This window comes from Eschrichtius robustus, chromosome 12 (assembly GCF_028021215.1).
Source record: "Eschrichtius robustus isolate mEscRob2 chromosome 12, mEscRob2.pri, whole genome shotgun sequence".
In the NCBI taxonomy this organism is placed as follows: domain Eukaryota; kingdom Metazoa; phylum Chordata; class Mammalia; order Artiodactyla; family Eschrichtiidae; genus Eschrichtius; species Eschrichtius robustus.
Genome location: NC_090835.1, coordinates 94,201,397 through 94,223,671, shown reverse-complemented (window position 1 = coordinate 94,223,671; position 22,275 = coordinate 94,201,397).

Sequence of the window (22,275 nt, the reverse complement as noted above, 5' to 3'; positions counted from 1 at the left end):
CATAAATCACAGCAAGGTCTTTTTTGACCCACCTCCTAGAGTAATGGAAATAAAAACAAAAATAAACAAATGGGGCCTAATGAAACTTAAAAGCTTTTGCAAAGCAAAGGAAACTACAAACAAGACAAAGAGACAGCCCTCAGAATGGGAGTAAATATTTGCAAATGAATCAATGGACAAAGGATTAATCTCCAAAATATATAAACAGCTCATGCAGCTCAATATTAAAAAAAAACCCAATCCAAAAATGGGCAGAGGACCTAAATAGACATTTCTCCAAAGAAGACATACAGATGGCCAAGAAGCACATGAAAAGATGCTCAACATCACTAATTATTAGAGAAATGCAAATCAAAACTACAGTGAGGTATCACCTCACACCAGTTAGAATGGGCATCATCAGAAAATCTACAAACAACAAATGCTGGAGAGGGTGTGGAGAAAAGGAAACCCTCTTGCACTGTTGGTGGGAATGTAAATTGATACAGCCACTATGGAGAACAGTATGGAGGTTCCTTAAAAAACTAAAAGTAGAACTACCATATGACCCAGCAATCCCACTACTGGGCATATACCCAGAGAAAACCATAATTTAAAAAGGCACATGCACCCCAATGTTCATTGCAGCACTATTTACAATAGCCATTTCATAGAAGCAACTTAAATGCCCATTGACAGGCAAATGGATAAAGAAGATGTGGTACATATATACAATGGAATATTACTCAGCTATAAAAAGGAACGAAGTTGTGTCATTTGTAGAGATGTGGATGGACCTAGAGGCCGTCATACAGAGTGAAGTAAGTCAGAAAGAGAAAAACAAATATCGTATATTAATGCATATATGTGGAATCTAGAAAAATGGTACAGATGAACCAGTTTGCAAGGCAGAAATAGAGACACAGATTTGGAGAACAAACGTATGGACACCAAGGGGGGAAAGTGGGGGGAGGGTGGGGATGGTGGGATGAATTGGGAGATTGGGATTGACATATATACACTAATATGTATAAAATAGCTAACTAATAAGAACGTGCTGTATAAATAAAATAAAATAAAATAAAATGAAAAAGAAAACCACAAAAAACCCCAGAAAAACTAGTGATAGGGAAGTCTCTGGCGGTCTAGTGGTTAGGACTCCATGTTCTCACTGCTGAGGGCCCAGGTTCGATCCCTGGTTGGGGAACTAAAATCCCATAAGCCACATGGCACAGCCAAAACAAAAAAACAAAAAAAATAAAAAGAAAGAAAACCTAGTAATAAATGAAATTTTATCAGTTGACTTCACTAACGGCAATTGCTAGTCAATAAAAATTAATGTTGATAGCTTATGCTGAATCTTTCGGAATGCTTATTACTCATCGGCTTTATAAATTTAAAGTTTGATGAATTTAGGTTTTTTTCCAAGAGGGAAACACTTATATATATATATATATATATATATATATATATATATATATATATATATACACACACACATATATATATACATTTATATAGTTGAAATATAATTGATATATAACACTATGTTAGTTCTAGGTGCACAACATAGTGATTCAATATTTCTGTACATTACAAAATGATCACCAAGATGAGTCTAGTTCTGTCACCATACAAAGTTTTTATAATGTTACTGACTGTATTACCCATACTGTACATTTTATCCCAATGACTCATTTATTTTGTAACTGGGAGTTTGTACCTCTTAATCTCTCTCACATATTTCACCCCCACCCTTCTGGCAACCACCTGTTTGTTTTTTGTATGTATGAGTCTGTTTCTGTTTTGTTATGTTTGTTCATTTGTTTTTTAGATTCGCATATAAGTGAAATTGTACAGTATTTCCCTTTCTCTGTCTCACTTATTTAACTTAACATAATACCCACTAGGTCCATCCATGTTGTCACAAATGGCAACATTTCATTCTTTTTTATGGTAATAGTCTGAGTAATATTCCATTGTATATATATATTTACCATATCTTCTTTATCCATTCATCTATTGATGGGCACTTAGGTTGCTTCCATATTTTGGCTATTGTAAATTATGCTGCAATGAACATAGAGGTGCGTATATCTTTTCTAATTACAGTTTTTGTTTTCTTTGGAAAAATACCAGAAGTGGAATTGCTTGACCATATGGTTGTTTTATTATTAATTAAAAAAAAAATTATTTATTTATTTATCTACTTTTGGCTGCGTTGGGTCTTTGTTGCTGTGCACCGGCTTTCTCTAGTTGCGGCGAGCGGGGGCTACCCTTCGTTGCTGCACGTGGGCTTCTCCTTGTGGTGGCTTCTCTTGTTGCGGAGCATGGGCTCTAGGTGTGTGGGCTTCAGTAGTTGTGGTTGTGTTTCGCGGGGTCTAGAGCGCAGGCTCAGTAGTTGTGGCGCATGGGCTTAGTTGCTCCGCGGCATGTGGGATCTTCCCGGACCAGGGCTTGAACCCGTGTCCCCTGAATTGGCAGGCGGATTCTTAACCACTGTGCCACCAGGGAAGTCCCTATTATTAATTTTTTGAGAAACCTTCATACTGTTTTCCACAGTGGCTGCACCAATTTACATTCCCACCAACAGTGCACAAGTGTTCCCTTTTCTCCAGATTCTTGCCACATCTCTTGTTTTTTCTTGTCTTTTTGATAATAGCCATTCTGACAGGCTTGAGGTGATATCTCATTGTGGTTTTGAGCTTCTTTTCTTATGTCTGTTGGCCATCTGTATGTCTTCTTTGGAAAAATATCTGTTCAGTCCCTCTGCCCATTTTTTTAATTGGCTTGTTTGTGTTTTTGATGTTGAGTTGTATGAGTTCTTTGTATATTTTAGATATTAACTCCTTGTCAGTATATCATTTGCAAATATCTTCTCCCATATCAGATATATTGTTTGCAAATACCTTTTACCAAATATCTTGTCTCATTCAGTAGGTGGCCTTTTTGTTTTATTGATAGTTTCCTTTGCTGTTCATTTTTATATTTTCAATTAAATATTTATTCATGTTTGAAACCTATTGCTATATAATCTTAGTGACAATATTATATCTTATTTAGGTAGTGTTTTCTATACCACAGGCATAAATCCTAATAGCAACAATATTAACTTTATTGTTCTAAGGGCATGCACATATAGTTCCATGTGACAGTCTCAAACCAAATTATTTATCTCCAGGGGCAGTACTGACAACACTGTTCGCTACACTATAAATCCCCCCTTGGATGGTCTAAGGGGGAAATTCCTCCCTGGTTTCAGTACAAAGGAAAAATGGACTTTTCCTAAGTAACTGATTTGCTTTGCTCTCATGAATCCTGTGAGTACTTTGGGGTAATGATTACAAGGAAGCAAAAAGCCATAGTCGTGGCCCTATTCTGGCTCACTTGTGGCTTCATCTTACTTTTCTACCTTTATTTTTCTCCGGCCTCGTTTTTTCTTTTTTCTTTTTTCTTTTATGTTAGTTTACCTTACTGTAGAGTATGCATTTTTGTAAGCTTCTGTGAATCCTTTTTTTCACTGGATAGGGTTATAAATAAGTAAAAACTAAACACATGGATTCATTCCATTTTTTCCGTCTATAGCTCCTCCTACTTTTCTTAATTGTCTTTGTTAAAGGCATCTTTCAACAACCTATCTCTGAGGCTTAAAACTTGGAGTTATTTTAAATCCTCTGTATCCCTCATTCCTTATATATAGTTAGTCTTCAGAAGTTGTTCAGTTGTGCTTCTACAATATCGCTTACATGCTGGGGAAAAACAAAGGGAACTGTGGTCTTCTGTCCGGGAAATTTGGGATAACATTTGAAGAGACGTGATGATCTGCATCCTTTAGATCACTGATCTTTTGGTGAAATTAGCTGCTTTTCCTCCATCTGTTCTATCCTTTTCCTTCTTACTATGATTATCTTACCTGGATTAAGATACCAGGTAAGATATCTTCCTTACCTGTCATCTAGATGAATAAAATTATCTTGTGGTTGATTTTCTTGCCTTTAGATGAGTGGTTCTGAAACTTGAGCATGTATCAGAATCCCCTGAAAGACTTGTTAAAACACAGATTCCTGGGTCCCATTTTCAGAGTTTCTGATTTCTAAGTCTGGGGTGGGGCCCAGGAGTATGCATTCCTGACATGGCCCCAGGCGACGCTGCTGCTGCCCAGGGGACCACACTTTGAGAACCATTGCTCTAGACTGCTCTCCTCATCCATTCCACATGCTGCTCCCAGGTTATAGCTCTTTAAGGGTTGCTTCTTTTCTTAAAAATCTTCATTGGTTCTTTATTGTTTATGTAATTTATTTTCACATTTCAAATGTCCTACCTAGTATTCAAGACCCTGAAAAAAATCTGAATGCAACTTTTCTCTTTCATTTCCTGATATTTCTCTCTGGTCATGCTATAATACTTTTCTCTTCCTTCCTTCATCTCTATTTATTAATGATCAACACATTCTCTAGGGCTCTACTCAAATGACATCCACTTCATGAAGCTTTGCCTGATATTCCCAGTTGTAATTGGGAGCTGGCCCTCTTTTATTCCCTTACAGCATTTACAGTATTATGTCTTTAAGTATTAGCAGAGTTATCGCGCCTCATCTACTGAATTTAACAAGCTCCCAAACAAGGAATGAGGACTGTCAGTCTCTATCACATACTTTTCACATGGAAGGTCTTCTTTAAAGCTCATCTGATTATACTTACATAGTAATTTTGGGGGTTGAGGGCATAGAGGATGAATGTTATTATGAAACGCTTGTAGAATTTCCCTGAGATCACATTTCTTTGTGGCAAAAATCATAACATTTCCCACTTTCATTAATACAAATGAAATATTTCACAAAACATATAATAGGCAATTAAGAAAGACCGCAAATTAACTTATCCTGCTACAGGATTTCACCTGAACAGTGATTTTTGTCTCATCTTGATTATTGCCAAAGTTTATTAATTAAGTATCATGGCCACTTTATGGACCAAATTATATAGATGACAATCTATTGTAGAAGTACTCCCTACATTTGCCAATTTGTAAATAATAAAATGTCTGTGTTGGTGTAGACAAATGAATATATTAAAATAGCATGAACATGAAACACTTTTTCTCATGTATTTACAGGTATTGTCTGTATAAAGTAATTTTCCCATCAAAATTCTAGATTAAATTTTATTGAACTTCAGGACTCCTCCAGAGTCCATTATGTGGTAGTGTATTTTAGGAATCCTTAAAAGGGAGCATAAAATAATCAGCATTTTTTCCAAATTCTTTTTATGTTTTAATTATTTTATTTTAATTTGCAGAGCAGCTCACATTGATAACTCCCCTTGCATCACTATTTGGGAACCAGTCACAAAACTCCTGTTTAAATATTTGGAAAAGGGGCAATTGCCATTCCAATGACCTGAATTAAATGTGAACCTGATATCACTAAACATTAGATATCTCATACTTTCACCCAGTAATGAAAGGAACACTCATGGTGACAAATCCGAGTTCACATTTAGTGGATTTCTTTTGTGATTTCTGATTCCTCCAAGTTACTGAGTAAGAGTTTTGTTGCGGCTGGAGCAGGGAGGTTGATGGACAGAAGATCCAGCTGATTACTTCACGTGGCTGCAATTGGCTCTTGGCTGTCTGTGCAGGATTCAGCTCAACCTCATTGCCTGAGCAGGACCTAGACCCTTGACAGAGCTCCAACAGGACGTTTCCTTTTACAGGTCTTTCTGGAATATATTGTGTTCAGATGTGTGATAGCAATTTAAATCCCATTACTAAGATTACTGGTAATTATAAGAGGTCATATCAAGGAGCTGGAAAACCGAAGATTTCTCTGCCATGCAGGTTTGCTTGTGAGGCTAAGAGTATGTTGTGCCTGACATTACATTCCTTTGGAGAACGGGGGTGGTGGGGAGGTGGCTGTGTGAATTGGCATTAAAAGACTAACATGTCCCTAGCTAGCCTTTTCCTACTGGTATTCTGGATGATTATCAATCCTACACCTCATCTCATTCTATCTCTTTTCTGACTGTCAATGAGAAGAGAGATGCTTTTGCATACTTGGCGAACCTTTGATTAAAAGGGCAGCAGCAGAGTCGAATCTCTTTGATGTCTTTGCCTTTGGTCAGTCTCCTTGGCAATATATTCTATATCTCAGTAAAGTCTTTCCCCTTTTCAGTCCATCAAGACCCTTTTAGATGTTGACTTGCTTCCAGTATGGATCTGGGAAATTTATTTTTTACCACTGTCTTTAAATAAATAAAATGCAGTGTAATAAAATAGTTTTGAAGTATTTGTTGTCTGAATATCCCGGGAGTGATATAATATCTCTTTCTAAGAATGTTGACTCATACTTTTGCTAATTTATTAGCTATATCCCCTTATTATTAGCCTTGTACTTTGCTTGACTCAGAGGTTTCTTTCTGAATCTTACAATCCATGTCCAGATGATTACTATGATGCATCTGTTTCCCTTAATCACTAGGCTAATGGGCATTTACTAAATTCTTCTAATTATTCCTTCTGACTTAGATATGAGGTCCTCTTTCATTTATGTTCTATTTTTATCTATTGCTGGGGCATACTGTCTTCCTGGCAGATTTTTGTAGCCACAGGGATTAAATGTCTAGAGTGGACACTTTGTTCCAGTCTGATGGAAGAAGACCAAACATTCCTGAGCTCTGCTTGTAAATCAGTGTCCCAGCCTCAGTCTGGGTTTTAACATTGCCCAAGTGGGAATGATAAGAGTCCATCAGATGCTCATTTTCATATCAGATTTTTGTAAGGTTCAAATGACCTATTAAATGTCAGTATATCTTGGGATCTCATGAAATTTTCTCTCAATGGTCTAGGCTTCACTTGGCCAGCCTTTATTCTTTGGTCCCTTCCTTGAGGTGCCTAACTTCGCAACCTAACCAGTAACTCCAAAGCAGACCTGCCTCTTGCTCTATTTCCTGGCAATGAATGATAAAATCATCACTCTTACTGCTGTGGTAAAGGAGGGTCGAGGAAGCCATGGAGAAAAACTCCTACCCGGGGACACCAGAGGCTCCTTTTTTTCTTCAAAGTTATGGTGTAACATTGCTGTGTAAGAGTAAGAAATGGATGAACTCAGCCTCTGTCTGTAGCTTCCCTGAGAACCAAAAAAGCAAGACACAAGTGCTCCAAGGAAGCTACTTGCCATTGTACCCTCAAGTGCTGGTTTTTGATCCTGATCGCTTCTGCATTTTTCCTCTGAAAGCCTTCATCTTGCTTTGTTTTCTTCCAGATTATCACCTGGTTCTCCTGAAAGAGAAGGTGATACAGTCCAGAGCCCTTGCTGAGAAAGATGTGTTCCTCAGAGGGAAAAACACAGGACAGCTGTTGTGGAGAAGCTTTTGGGCAGTTAATGGAACAGGTGAGGTCCTTTAAGGCTTAAATCAGCTGAGGGGTGAGATGGTCTCTAGAAACTTGGGTCATAACCACCCATCTTAAATATTCCCCTCTGCTGATGTCATGGGCAATGGAAGCCCTCCTCTCGTGGCTGAAAACCATCCTAAAGAAAATCAGCATCATGGGGTGGGTGTGGGGAGAATGGGAGGAATGTCCCTGGCCAGGAGGCCGGAGGTGCCCCAGGAAGCTGTTTCCTCTGAATAGTTAAATGGCTGCCTCTCAACTTGCACAATGTCACATTGAATTTGAAACAGGGAACTTTTTATATTTTTCCCCTGATTGTGCTGGCACCTGGCAGATGCCTATTTACCACAGGCATCAATACACATAGTAATCAAAGGAAATCAGAGGCACAGATTAGCAACAGCTGCAAGTCATTAGTGACAGACACGGGAAAGCACAATTCCGCACCCAACTTTGAAATAACCAATATGAGTATTTCAGAGCACGAGGGTTACCGCAGGGCACTCGCTAACATGAGAGCAGCCAAACAATAGTTGGGCTTCTCTCTCAAGAGAGCCCTTCTTCTCAACGGCAGCGCCGCACTCTCCATATTAGAAACCAATCAATCACGCGATATTGGTCCTTTGAGTGTCAGCTCTTTCAGAGTGTGTGTGCCCATCTTCAGATCAAAGGTTGTCTCAACCGAGAAATAACCTCTGGCTGGTGGGAAAACTTATCTTCTATCATAATTTTAGTGGTGGGAGTTTGCATGTATTCCTGAGGAATTAATTATATCATGACCTAGTTGGAAAGGGCCATATAGAGGGGAAAATAAGACATTCCCCTTTCCCATTTAATTTCATTTTTTCCACATTTCTATTTGAAAATCAGCTCTGATTGATAGCCGTTCTCTTGGTAGTTACACATTTTCACTGGCAGCACTAACCTTAGCCTACTCCAGAAAATACTATTCAATTTTTAGCTTTTACCTAATCAATTCATTCAGTGCCTCGGTGGAATACAAGTTGGTCATTTAAAAATTTCTAGCTGTTGCCTGATATGTCCCAAAACAAATTTAGCCAGCATGGGTTTCTATTTTAGACCATCTCTGGAAATGCAGATTTACTGTACAACTGGGTAATGGCCTAGAGATAAACAGACACAGTGAGCTGCTGTCTGATTAGCAGGACTGGGCGAAATTTAGCATCATATATATTGCAATAATTGGACCATTGTACCATAGGATGTAGATTAAATTGGTCTCTTCACTACATGCGGTCTCTTTTCCCTTTACTCAATATTAAGGTAGGATTATTATTTTTTCTGTTTTAGAAAATTCTCCTTCCCCTGCTCTTCTCCCCAAAAATATCTTCTGAAAGTTTTCCTAACAATTCTTATAATAATAAGTATCTCATTTTGGAGATTAGGATAAGAAAGGGAGAACAGTTCTGCCTTTCATTTAGTTCAGAGCCAACCATTAAGCATCAACTCTTTAACAGCAAGCAATGTGCTATTATTTTAGAAGAAAGCTTCCAGGGAACACGGATTCCGTAAGGCCCATGGCACATCATAAGCATTCAGATGAATGTTACAGTCTTATGCGTTGTTTTTTAAACTTTTGGAGGAGAGAAATTATTTTATACTTGATTAAATACCATAATCTGTAGGCCTAAGGAGGAGTGAATTCTCGGGGTCATTTTATAAGGAAGAAAAACATGGTATTGATTCATAATTTTATTTACTCATTAATTCAGCACATATTTATTGAGCATTTCCTGTATCTTAGGAAATTTTAGGCATTGCAGATACAGCAGCAAAATTAACAAATGACCTGGTTATAATGTACTTGATTGATGATAAGGATATAGGCAGCTTACATTTGAGGTGGCAGCTTGACTACAATTCTTTATTGTATACAGCTTCTTTTTCCTTCCTCCCTCCCTCCTTTCTTCCCTTCTCTTTCCTTCCGTCTCCCTTCCCTCCTTTCCCTCCTGCTCAATTCCCTTTCCTTCACTCTCCTATATCCATGCTTTATGATTTAGACATTAGAGGGACTAAGCATGGTTTGTTACACAGAATTATTTAATAAAGTACACATTTTGAGAATTAATCTGTATTATTTAGGCTAAAACTACTATAACAAATGAAATCCCAAATTTCAGTAGCTTAACACAATAGGAGTTAATTCCTTGCTCATGTAACAATCTAATGAGGGTGTTCCAGTTGGTGGGAGGCTTTCCTCCACTCAGTGACTCAAGAACTTAGGTACCTTCCATCTTGTGACCCTGCCAGGCCTTGGAATCCTTTGCATCCAGCTGGTATAAAGGGAAACAGAAGGTTAAGAAGGCACAGCCATTTCTTTTTAATTTTTATTTATTTATTTATTTTTATTTTTGGCTGCCTTGGGTCTTTGTTGCTGCGCGCGGGCTATTCTTTGTTGTGGTTCCCGGGCTTCTCATTGCGGTGGCTTCTCTTGTTGCAGAGCACGGGCTCTAGGCGCGCGGGCTTCAGTCGTTGTGGCACTCGGGCTCAGTAGTTGTGGCTCGCGGGCTCTAGAGTGCAGGCTCAGTGGTTGTGGCGCACGGGCTTACTTGCTCCGCGGCATGTGGGATCTTCCCGGACCAGGGCTCGAACCCGTGTCCCCTGCACCGGCAGGCGGATTCTTAACCACTGCTCCACCAGCGAAGTCCAGGCACAGCCATTTCTTAACCAACTTGGCCTGAAACAGGCAAATGTCACTTCTGCTCATATACCATGGGGAGAGCTGACTGGATGGCCCCACCTCGATGAAAAGGGGATTGTGAGATTCTTAGTCTTGGGCTGCACAGATACTTTGAAGTGACAAGTCTATACCAAGGAAGTGGGAGGACAGGTATGAATAAACACAATTGTATGTCAGGCACCATGCTAATTTCTGAAGATGAAAAATGGGCAAGTCTTGGGTGGTGAGGGCCACACAGATACACAACTAACCAAACATGATATCCAAGTACTAAATAAAGTCATATGTGAGCACAGATGCAGGGACAGATACCTCACTCTGGAATGGATTCAGGAAGCAGAAGCTTGAAGGGCTTCATCTAGCAGAGAAGAGGAGGAGCTGAGAAGATGCCCCGTATGTCCAGATGGTGACGAGCTGCTCGACGCGTCAGGTGTTCAGGAATGCGGGGATAACGAGGCCAGGGCAGAGAGGGCCTTGTGGGCTGTGCCTTTTGCTCAAATAACTGGAATGTGAATGTGAATGGGTGCTGTGCCTCTGAGGCTTCGGACACAGGTCTTTTGATCCCACTCCTTTCTGAAGCCCTTGTTTCTTGGATATGTCGTTACGTATGTGAAAGGAAGCTGATTTTTAAAACTTGAGGAGTCCCATGTGACTTTGTAAGATGAAAGGTGTTTGGATTCTGAGAAAGCAAGTTATACCCTTGGCAGCCTTGTTCCTTACTGCGTAGGAATGTGTCACCTTACAAAAGAGGCATGTTAAAATATATGAATTCCCCCATCTGATTTCAAGGTTGATATTTCATCACACATTTAAGGTCCCTTCCCTTTCTCTTAATACTAGTAGTAGTGAATGTGCTTTATTATAATGCTGGAGAGAGCTTGGAGTTCCAGGTATCAAAAGAGGCTGAGGTTGCCTCAGCTGTTCTAGGTGGAGAGCACCTTGTTCCGTGCTGATTAAACTTAGCCTAGGGGACATGCCGAAGGGTAGGGTCACTATGAGATCAACATGGGAGGCCAGCTGCAAGATACACACATTGCTTTTCCCAAAAGTTTTTATGAACAGAATCAAGCTTTTGATGTCCCTGTATTCCTTATCATATGACACTTATCATATAAGCTTATCTTTATCATATAGCACTGTTAATTTCATAATGAATATTTGCTTTCCTTTTTCGGTAGATAGTCTCAAGCTTGTTAGCAACTATGGTCACCCCCTTTCTATGTCCACTTATATTTGAAGAGAGATTGGCATAGTGAAATATATTTATATGTTTTATTTATTAATTTAATGGCTACTTAATGATATCTATTAAAAGTTGAGACTCTGACTGGGCCTTGGAGTACAGAGAAGAGGGAGACAGAAATATGGGTGAACTGAGGTTTCTGCCTACATATGATAGACAAGATGCAGCTGTATATAAATAACTGTAATACAACACAAATGTGAAAAGTTCCATAAGGAAGGAGTGGACAGTAGGGAGAAAGAATTTGTTACTAGAGGAAATCAGGGAAGGCTGAATAGAACTTGAAGCTCAGAGAAGTTACCAGACATTGGTCCAGGATTACACAGCCAGCTGCTGTCTGAGATAGAAGAGGCTCAGCTCTCTCGAGGCAGGGCTCCTGGCTTTCTGCGCGATGCCAAGTCTGAAGGAAGATCTGAGGACGAAGGCAGAGGACACGAGCTCTCAGTTTTGCATGTAGGACAGTCACATTTCTCCCAGTGGAGACTCAGCCAGTTGTGAACACATTTAGGGTTCCTTCAGAAAAAAGGTGGCCCCACAGCCCAACTACCAACACAACCTGAAGCTTTGACTTCTGTTTTTATTTTTTCTCCTGCAAGAGTAAGTCCACTTACCCTCATTGCTTTGGGTGTCAGAAAAAAAAAAAAAAAAAAAAAAAAAAGAGTTCCATGGGTTAGCAGGACTGTTGGACTGCTTATAAGATATAAAGATAAATGATGACTACCAGAAAAAAAGTTTTTGAGAGGGTGAAGAGACAGAATTTACTATAGATTGAAATGGGTAAGTGTTGTCCAATTGCCATTTTATTCTTTTACAGTAAAATACATAATAGTGAATGCTAGATTTCCTTTTTAGAACTTGGTAAAAATTATAGCAGATGAACATTAGGCAAAATCAAAGGGGAATTTTGCTCACATATGGAAGTTTATAAGGAATCTGGTTGAGTCTGGTTCCAGTATTTGCTGAAGTTTGTGGTTGTGTCAACAAAGATGGGTAAAGTAAGCATATTTTAGACCCTAAAGAGAGCAGCCTCATAGTCTGGAATAGAGAGTAGCTTTCAAATGGTTTAAAATGGGTTTGCTTTTCTTTCCTTCCAGCTGTGCCTAGTGCTGGGGAAGATAAACTGGCATGTTCTTTGTTACATAGCAACATACCCACCCAGGGGAGTGAGGCACATTAGATTTTCTAAATCTTAAGTCCTTTCAAGCAGTTGATAGTGGAGTTGGGGAAAGTAAACTGGGAGAAGCTGCGTAACCATTCAGTATGGCACTCTGCAGCACCTGAAACATTTTAGCCACCGTCTTCCAAATAGAGCTGCCCGTCTCATTGGTAAAAGTGGCCAAACGACATGGAGCGGCAGTCCAGACACCCTTCCTGGCCTGCGCGTCTGCATCTTCTGACCTGTCTTGACTGCTGCTGTTTCCCTCACACGCCAGTGGCTATAATGTGAATCACGCGGAGAAGGACTTTAATACCCAGGTGAATTTCTTAGTTTTACTTTCGTACCTCCTTGGTTTTACTTACTCTCTATTCTGATCAGAATTGTCTTTATTTTACGTATTTGATTAGCCTCCTGAGCACCTAGGGCCAAACGACCCTTTGGTAACCCAGTACTCCTTTGCTGTACCTCTATTTTCTCCTTGATGTAAATTCAGTTTTCTAAAGACTGGTGGGGATTTTGATCTTCTCTTTGTAAAATGCTCTGTAAATTTTGTGCTTAATAGCTATTGTAATATAAAGTTTTTATAATCCCAAACCTAATACTGAATTTTTCTTGAAATGTTTCACGTTTGTTTTCTTTCTTCACTTCTATGGCTTAAATTAGGGGAATTTTGTGAAGACATTAACTTTCCAAATCCACTTCTGGTCCTAAAAGAACAAAGCCTACATTTTGAAGACAAAGGATTTTTAAATAGCCTTAATATTAGGAAAACATTAACAAAAAGGTTAACATAACATATTGTTTAAAGCTTCTTCTAAGTGTTCGCCTAAATCTCCTCTGTGAGTCAGGGACTCTGAGTCGTGTATCTCAGTCCACAGTGTCTACACAGAGCCTGGGGTGTGACAGGTATTCAGAAACAATTGTTATACGTCGCTAAAAAATATACTTTCTTGAGGTTATCGCTTCACACCGGTCAGAATGGCCATCATTAAGAAGTCTACAAATAACAAATGCTGGAGAGAGTGTGGAGAAAAGGGAACCCTCCTGCACTGTTGGGGGGAATGTAAATTGGTGCAGCCACTATGGGAAACAGTATGGAGGTTCCTCAAAAAACTAAAAACAGAGTTGCCCTATGATCCAGCAATCCCATTCCTGGGCATATATCTGGAGAAAACTATAATTTGAAAAGATACATGCACCCCAGTGTTCATAGCAGCACTATTTACAATAGTCAAGACATGGAAACAACCTAAATGTCCATCAGCAGATAAATGGATAATGAAGATGTGGTATATATACAATGGAATACTACTCAGCCGTAAAAAAGAATGAAGTAATGCCATTTGCAGCAACATGGATGGACCTAGAGATTATCCTACTAAGTGAAGTAAGTCAGAAAGAGAAAGACAAATACCATATGATATCACTTATATGTGGAATCTAAAATATGCCACAAATGAACTTATTTACAAGATAGGAACAGACTCACAGACATAGAAAACAAACTTACGGTTACCAAAGGGGAAAGGGGGTGGGGGAGAGATAAAGTAAGAGTTTGAGATTAGTAGACACAAACTACTGTACATAAAATAGATAATCAACAAGGACCTACTGTATAGGGCAGGGACCTATACACAATATTTTGTAATAACCTATAAGGGAAAAGAATCTGAAAAAAATAGATATATATGCATGTATAACTGAATCACTGTGCTGTACACCGGAAACTAACACAACATTGCGAATCAACTATGCTTCAATAAAAATATAAATATATATTTTCTCATTTGTGCATCAAAGCTACTTTATGAGGCTGAGATATCTAGTTGATTCTTACTACTCATGGTGCTTATGTTCTATAAAGTCATCAGAAACACTGAATTAGTGAATACTGAACCACTGCTCCTCAGGCAAATGCATGGTTAAGTCCCTGTGAGCCTCTGTCACAACATTGTCATTAACCGATCAGTACCTAACCTTGCTTCACGTGTGTTTCTACTTAAAGACCCCTTATTTAATATATACTGTGTATTCATTTACATTGAACTCATGGCCAACACCACTATAACTCATGCCTGAACGAAGCTTATCCAACACGTATTTAAGTCACATCACAGCCTTCTGTGCTTAAGAACACTAGACAACACTTCATTACTACACTTGGGGACTATTTTAAAGAGTGAAATCACCAAAAAAAAAAAAAAAAAAACAACAAACAAACAAACAAACACAAAAAAGTGTGCAAATATTGCACTAAACAGATCACGAAAGGGATATTTGTCTGCAGTATGGGAGTTGACACCAGAAGCCTGAGTGTTGCCTTGTCCCACCTCAGCTGGGAACACGCATGTTCGGTGACTCAAATTTTTTGCCACTCTGTGCATGTGCGTGAATGACTGAAAGCACCATGGGTTTTGATTTGGGGGTTACAAATAAATATTAGCAAGTAGGTGAATTTGCAAATCTGGAATCTTTGAGTAGTAAGGATTGGCAGTATTAGTATGTCCTTTTTGCGTATTTGGAAACTCCAGAAGGAAACTCCAATTTCAGAAAGATTTGTCTGTGGTCATCCAAGTGGGACTGAAACCTGTCTCTTCTGACTTCTGGGTCAGCGTCCATTCCACCATCCGCAGCTCAGGAAGTGGAGAGGGAACCTACAGTCAGGCTCATTAGCACACAGATAGTGCCCGTTTTTTGAACAATGTGTGGTGTCTGCGCTTAAAGTTATCAAGTTCTATAATTTGAAATGACTCACTGAAAACTTTCTTGCAAATTATCTATCTTGTAACTCGTAGTGTTTCTCATTATATTAAAAACAAATAGTCACTGAAATATTGTTCTACTGTGCCTGTGAAAGGAAAAATAATTAGGGCTTCTTCTCACATATAGATTACATTAGTGCAAGAGGGAGCATTATAAATCACTACTTTGTTCTTAGAGAGCAGTCAGTGCTTGTCACATACAAGGTACCACCATTAGGAGGAGGCTGGAGAGAGAAGATGAAGAGGCGGTGGGTCACTGCCTTCAAAAATATCTTGAGGGTTATTCTGTGCTGGTTTTGTTCCTTCATCCTCTACAGATGCCAGATAATTCAGGGTGCTCAGCTCTATGTAGAAAAACCAACATTAGATTAAGACTTTAATTTTAGACCTATAATACCAAGGTGACTTAAAACACAGCTTTATATCCTAATGTTGGGGATGAGAAGACAATAACTGTTGCTTATGTAATATTAATTTTATGACACTCCTCATTTTTCAAATTTTCAAAAAAATTTCCCATATGTATTCTGTAGGACATTAGCATTGTTATGAGATCGCAAAAGATACTCTAAAAATAAAGGTCTTTGAAGTCAAGAGAGTTTGGGTTAAATGTGGTTAACCAGGTTTCTTTAGTAAAATATTAAAGCCTACTTAACTTTACTGGCGGCTTCTCAGAGCTGCTAATAAGCTTGTGTGCGTGCTCACTCTCTCAGAGCATCTAGTTGCGGAACACTCAGCGACATCTCCTGTTCTGCAGATCATGGTTTGGAAAATGTTGTCATGTGATATTAGGTACAAATTCCAGGGAAGGTGAAAGAAGAGAAAGTTAAAATTTCCATTCTGCTAAGGGAGGTGGAAAAGTCAAGTGAGACTGATTACATTCCCCACCTTATACTACTGTAGAATCCTCCCATGTGAAATTAGATCTCTGGCAGCAATTCTCTATGCATAGAGACAGTATCTACCTGCCCTCAGGTAAAGGGAACAGAGTTCCCTTGAGCCCATGCGGTGCACAGTGGACAAACCTAGTGAATCTCTTTCCTGGTTCTTGGGGCTCTGGGGAGTCTGCAGGAAGGATGTTCTTCACAGGCAAGTGTCAGGCCAAGGGTTTTAGAAATGTGGAGCTTGTAGTGGGCTGGATGGTGGTCTTCCTCCCCAACAAGAGCCGTGTCTATACTGAACCTTTGAAGGTGGCCTTATTTGGAAATAGGCTCTTTACAGGTGTAATTAAATTAAGGATCTTGAGATGAGATCATCTTGGGTTATTTGGGTGGGCACTACATCCAATGATAAGCATCCTTATAAGAGAAAAGGCAGAGGGAGGCTTGAGATGGAAAACCACGTGAAGATGGAGGCAGAGATTGGAATTATGTTGCTATACACCAAGGAACTCCTGAAGCCTTCAGAAGCTGGAAGAGGCAAGAAGCCTCTTCCCCTAGAGGCTTTGGTGGGACTGCGGTCCTGCTGACACCTTGATTTTGATCCTCTTGCCTGCAGAACTGTGAGAGAATAAATTCCTGTTGTTTGAAGCCACCAAGTTTGTGGTGATTTGTTGTGGCAGTCCTAGGAAACAAATACAGAGCTCTAGGTAAGGAAAGATGGAAACTGATGGAGAGGTGGACAAGGCTAGAAAATGAAGACGGATAAATTCAGATGTCGAGGGTCATCTCATTCTAGAGGGTCTTCTGGAAAGTATAGATACAAAAATCTTTCCAAGCTTTCACATGGTAAATAAGGGTCACACTGGTATAAATAGCAAGCTCATGGCCAGGTACTGGGGGAGGACTGAAAGAAAGATGTGTGTGGATTGTTTGGAGAGCAAGGTCACCACAGGAAGTGGGGAAGGATGTTCTACTGCCTGGCAAAGAGTTAGAAAGGGGTACCTCTGGGAGAATAATAAAAGATGGCTTGGCGGAAAAAAAATATTTCCCTTGCCTTGGAGAAATCAGTGGTATTAGTGGTCTTGTGAATGGGTTTCAGAGTGAGGTCAGCCCGTAGTTAGCGGGGTCCTTGACTACTGCTGGGATCCACATCTTTCAGAATGCAGGAGAGCATACAGTGCAGGACACTGTAGTGTGAGTTTCAGGAAAATGTGCCCTAAATAAAAGACTTCCCACATACTCAGCTGTTGCAAATGAAGCAGGAAAAAATTATTAACAAAGCAAAAATTTGAAAAATTTGTTACTGTTTCTGCCTTCTAGGGGAATGGCATGATACGTTATTCCCAAGGGAATGATTCTGTTGCTCTGGAAAAAGCCCTGATAGACTTTTTGACTGAGAAAAACAAGGCTTCTGGAGCATATGGAGGAGTAATATAGATTGAGGGGACTATGAATGGAGAGGGAAGAGGGGTGTATGAGGAGGACAGAGTAGGAGCAGGAGCTCCCAGGAACATGAAGGGAGGTGGTGTGTGGCCTATGAAGGAATATGGCTTCTGAAAATTTCTTGGAGTTAAGAATGGGCAATACATGTCTACCGTTGTCTGATGCTGAGAGGAAGTTGTTTCCTGCTCTGTGCTGCTCTGTATTACCCTCTCACCACCAGTAAAATTCTACTATATGCAAGTCTTGTGTTAGGGATGCTTTAGGAAATGTAGAAAAACCATGGTGTCCAGTGTGTGTGGTGGGCAAGTAGAGATGGAGGAGCAGGTGGTGGCAGGTTGTGGAGTGACTAATTCAGCAGAGGCAGAGGCAGATCCTGAGGGAGGCTCTAGGCTTCCTGCCATGTATGGCTTGGGAGTTTTGTCTAGTTATTAAAAGGAGGATTTATCCCCGAAGAATGGTGCGGGGGGGATCATTCAGACTGGAAGTATCTGGGCACCTGAGTAAAATCAGATATGCTCAGGAGTCCGTGGGTGGGTAGGGTTGGGGTGTACTTACCTGACTGAGGGGAATTTATCAGCTTATTGTACAAACCACTGAATTATTTTATGTTGTTAAACTCAATTAACTCTTTGCTGAAACATCTGCCCTCTATATTCAGAATATTACTAAAAGGCTGTGTATGCATAAGGGTATGTTTGGAGGGGGAGAGTGGATATTAAAGATTGGGGAAAGTGGAGGAAAACTATGCCAGTGAGATAATGCCATAAAGCCATTGATTGGTGATGCATTGAACAGGGAGCAGAGAGAAGTGGGGAAGGTGCTATGACAAGAGGTGTCGGTGGGACCCGTTGTGGATGATTGCAGAAAAAGCAGAAAGTTGTCATCTGGGAATATCCCACTGAACACTGATACGTGAAATCATTTTGAGAATGGAGAACTGGTTGGTTTGAATCTACTTGGTAAAAACTAATGAAAGTGGGAACTGATGCTAAATGTGTTCATTCTGCCGGATTATGCTTACTCTTGTTAGATATATAAAGGTTTTAAATATTCAGTGATGGGTAGGAGTATCATATCATTCAAGATTAAGGTTCCATTTCACCCAAGGCTGTCACATTTGTGTTAGTGTAAGTTAATAGGACATAAAATATTATTACTTTAGAGATTATAATGACCCGCTGAACAAGGGCTAATTTGGGGAAAAAATCCCCTATTGGTATTGGGGACCCTTTACTTTCCTATGATGTCTTCTCACGTGATTAGATGTACTGAATATGTCTTGTTTCCAACTCCGTCTGAGACTTGAGAGAGGATGAGATCACTCACTCCCAACTGGTCATTTCTCTCTGTAGATGGGAGAATCAGTGCTAATTGATACTTTTTATATTTAATTACACTCAATTTCTTCTGTCTGGCTGCCCTGAATCCAAGAAGAGGAAAACAGTGTTCTACACGCAAATCTTCTAACATAAACATTTCTTAACCTCATTTGCTGCAGAATTGGTTCAAATAAAGAATCCTTAAGATAAAAGCTGTTCAAAATGGTTTCTTATCTGTATTTGATCCTGTCTCTTGAGTCCCTCTTTCTGGAATATATCCTTGTGATTTCTGTGATGGGAATTTTCTCAGTCTCTTCTTCCCTAACATTTAACTCTTCTGTATTCACTAGTATTATAATCATTTTCCAGTCCTTTTGTTAGTTTGCTTAAATTAATTCCATAACTGTAGGTCCTTCTCTCTTCCTTTGAACCATCACCTATAGGGCTCTGGTCACAGTGCTCTTCCCAATGGCTTTGATGGCATCACCCCTCCTTCAAAACCCTAGTACTTTCCACTTCCTTCTGCATAAAGTTTCAACTTGGTCCCAACTTACTGTTCCCTATTTTCTACTATTCCCCATACCTGTCAAGCTGTTTTATTTGCTCTCTCCCCAGTGTCCTGTGTTTTCCCCATCTGGAACATCCAACTCCTCCTCCCTATCTCTCTGAACTCCGCCCATCATTCAAGAAGCAGAGCCCATCTCTCCTGCTCTGGAATGCCTTCTCTGACGGCTTCATTCAAATGAGATCTTTCCCTCCTTTAACATCCTATGAATTTATTGTCAGTTGCATTGATTTGGCAATCTAGGGAGTCAACCTAGGGGATTGAAAGGATAGAAAGTAGGGTTTGGGCAAAAAAAAAAAGAAAAAAAAAAAAAAAGGATTCCAGTATGAACTTTTCTTCTTGAAGGTAATGGTAGTTCAGATAAATATGCTAATCTCCACTGGCTTCCATTTTCTTTATACCTAAGATGGAGACAAACTATTCTGAATCTTCCTGATTGTCATGGGGATTAACAAATGTAATATATGTAACAGTCCTTGTAATCTGTAAAGTCCTATACAGGTATAAGTTATCATTTCTGCTGTTAGAGATCTCTGTTATTGACTGACTCTGTCAAAACTCTCTGTTGTTATTTAGCCCTCCTATATCTATAGTTAATCAGTATAACTCACTTCACCAGCCAAGGTATCAATACAAATATAATGACATCACATGTTATTTTTCTAATTCATTGCTTGATCTACTCCCTACCCCATACCTACTGTTATTCGCAGGAAGTCTGTTAACTCCCTCTTGGAATTTCCCAACAGCCCCCTTCTCTAATTTTTTTAAAGATCGAGGGGTTTACTCCATCCAAGATGGACAAATCTTGTTTCTAAAAGAAAGGCAGAGAGAAAGGACTGAAAATTCCAGTTTGTCCACTGTTGAACATTGGTTTTGTCCAGGCTGGTGGACACTTCTGCATTCAGAAAAAAATCTTCTTGCAGGTCCAGATGCCTAGATAGGAGGGAGGGTACTAGAGCTGGGACATTTCTGCCCAACACAGATGCTTCTAATAAGGCAGTCTTGCATCAGGTACCCCATTGGCTTGGCTGAGACTTCCTCAGAACATAATCCTACTTGCTTTCTTCTCTCCCTTCACAAGTGTCAGTCTGATCCGAAGACTCTCTTAACCTTCTCTTCTTCCTTTCCCCTTTAGTCTTGAGGAGAATTTCCCTCAAGAAATCTCTTGTATATCTAATCCTATCTTGATACATGTTTTTAGCAAGATCCAAAATGACACTGAAGGGTTTCCAGCCTCCCCCATACTTACTAGAACTCTTAGACCCTTGTTTTGACCTTATGCTCCTTCTTTCCTGGCGATCTCCACTTTGGGACTTCCCTTTCTTGCCAGTGGACCTTGGGTAAAAGCCTTTCTGGTCCTTCCTGACAGATGTCCTAATTGTGAATTTCAGGGAGTTTGAGGTGAGTTTTCCCTCCTCAGAAGACTCATAGTTTCTTCAAATTTTCTCACCCTATCCATAGAGCTCAGTAGTCAAGGGGAGAGACATCTTCTGTGTCTGCCTGTGATACCTATGTCCTGTTATATCCTTTTCTCAGACCACATGGGTGCCTGTTACCCTTAGGCACCTTGAATTTACCCTTTGAAATTCAAGGCAGAAGCATTTAAGTTGTTTTTTAGGTTATTTTTTTCTAAAAACATTCTTTTTTTTTTTGCTCCAGGTGACTTGCTATTTACACCCCTGGACTTAATAGAGGCTTACATGACTTTAGGTATCCCTTCAGTGCATGCCCTTTTCATACATTTTGTCTTACTTCACTATATTGTAAGCTTCATGAAAGCTGCTTCTTGTGTTTCAGATTGCTCATCTGTGAAATTGAGGGCTAGATTAATTATTTTAAAGTATCCTTTCAGTTGTGTGATTTCTATGGAAGATATAATATTAGAAATGGGCTAGAAAATGATTTTCTTCCTTTAAATTTTGTGTCCATTATGTTTGGTAATCTACCTTTTATTTATACATAACATTTTTCACTTTGCTCGCATGCATCACATAATTTGATCCTCAAATCCACCTTGTAAAGTGTCAGTAAATACTAGCTGCCTTTTACAGGTTAGAACTTGAGACTTATTGAAGGTAAATGACAAGTCTTTAAGTTCCTGGAGCAGTCACTGGGTCTGGTGTCCCTTGGCCTACTAATCCCCTAATCAGGATGCCGCATGATATTTTCTTTTCACTCCCTGCCCTGCAACTACTAACTCATCCTTCGTGAAGCACCTTTATGTTTTTCTCTTATTCTCAGCCTTCTACACTTTGGGGCAGAGGGTTAGAGAAGATATCACAGATTCAAATGCCTAAAAAGGCCAGGCAGGATAAGAGACTGGGAAGGGGTTGGGGGAGGCGAGGACTGACAAACTGAAGAGCACACATCCTATCTGAGAGGAGTAATCCCTGTTCAGCCTTAGCGCTTTGTTGCCATCCAGGAATGTTGGCCCCGGGTTGCTCAACTTTCAGTTTTTCAAGCACAGCTGGAAATATATATTTTAATGGGAAATCTGCATTTTAAGATGCTCAAATGAAAAAAAAAATTAAAACCCTGTGAAGCCAAAACACACATGTACAGGTGGTGTTTGGTCCCACAGATCTCTGATTTGGAGGTATGAGCCATATTTAACTAGCTGTGTTAACCTTCTCCCCCCGTAGCCCACCCCCCCAAATCCTATGAAGTGATTTGGTGAATTTTGGTGAATTTTGCTACTTTTATTAAAAGTTTGGTATAAATAACATAAATAAGAATAGCAACCAATTGTTGGATGCCTGCTGTGTTCCAGGGAGTATGCTAGGTGCTTGACACACCTCGTCACAAATTCTCTTAGCAACCTTATGAGAGAT